This window comes from Chenopodium album, chromosome 17 (genome assembly GCF_948465745.1).
Source record: "Chenopodium album chromosome 17, dcCheAlbu1.1, whole genome shotgun sequence".
NCBI lineage: Eukaryota > Viridiplantae > Streptophyta > Magnoliopsida > Caryophyllales > Amaranthaceae > Chenopodium > Chenopodium album.
In genome coordinates, this window is record NC_137850.1 from 48953712 (window position 1) to 48954905 (window position 1194).

At 45.1% G+C, this 1194-nt stretch overlaps 1 non-coding gene across 1 annotated transcript; it reads left to right on the forward strand.

The window, feature by feature from the left end:
• The first annotated feature begins 451 nt into the window (after positions 1–451).
• On the forward strand, positions 452–558 carry LOC145590312 (small nucleolar RNA R71). Its single transcript, XR_014101943.1, has one exon. It is a non-coding gene; the product is annotated as a small nucleolar RNA R71 (small nucleolar RNA).
• Positions 559–1194: the final 636 nt, after the last annotated feature.

The window sequence follows — 1194 nt, forward strand, 5'->3', positions numbered from 1 at the left end:
ATTCACGTTATTGACTTGTTCCATGGAAGGGGAAGGGGAACATTGCTCATTCAACAAATAACAATCGGAAGACGCATGGTCTTCACCACCACATACATCACAAGACATCAATTGCATAGACACATTATCATTCGAAGAATTAGATGCACGTGAGTTAGGGAGGGGGGAGATAGGAGGGGGAGAAGATTGCATTTGATCAAATTTAGAAGACAAGGCATCCAATTTTGAACTAAGCATGTTAATAACATTTACCTCATACTTTCCCCCTCTCTTAGAGGTGCTTCTCTCATCGGGGCTCCAATCGGTGTAGTTTTGGACTACATCCTCTATGATCTTTAATGCCTCCGCGGGTGGCTTGTTCATGAGTGGCCCACCCGAAGCTCCATCTAAGAGTATGCGGTCCGATCTCAAGAGACCCCTATAGAATCCATGAAGCAAGAGCCAATCTTCCATCCCATGGTGGGGGCATTGTTGTTGATAGCTTTTGAATCTCTCCCAAGCTTTGTAGAGAGACTCATCGGGCTCTTGTTGAAAGTTTGAAATCTTGGACCTCAACTCCGCCGTTTTCCCAAGAGGAATGAACCTCCCAAGGAATGCCGAAGTTACCTCATTCCAAGTTGTCAATGAATTCGGGAGTCAACCTATCGAGCCAATCACTTGCACTCCCCGAAAGAGAAAATTTGAACATGCTTAGAAGAATGTACTCCGGAGTCACCCCATTTGCCTTCACGGTGCTACAATACCGTGTGAATCGCTTTAGATGCGCAATGGGGTCCTCATGCTTTGCCCCGGAGAATTGATGACCCTCAATCAAGGTGATAAGGGCGGGCCTTAGCTCAAAATTATTTGCTTCGGTAGTGGGAGTAACAATCCCACTTGCTTCTTGATAGGAATGGCAACGGATCGGATTCGGATCGGATGGAGCTTCACCCGCATCCACCCGCATCCACCATCCGCTCCACCCGATCCACCCGTCACCCGCAAAACCCGTCACCCGCATCCGATCCATCCGTCATCCGCGGGTGAAACGGGTGGATCGGATGATAAACGGATGATAATTATAATTTCTAATATATAAATTCATGAATTTTGTTATTGCATATTATTGATGTTAATACATCGAATTATCGATATTATGTATTACCCTTGTAAAAAAAATATCAAGTGTCGCCTTTTTTGTCCCAAGTAAAATAA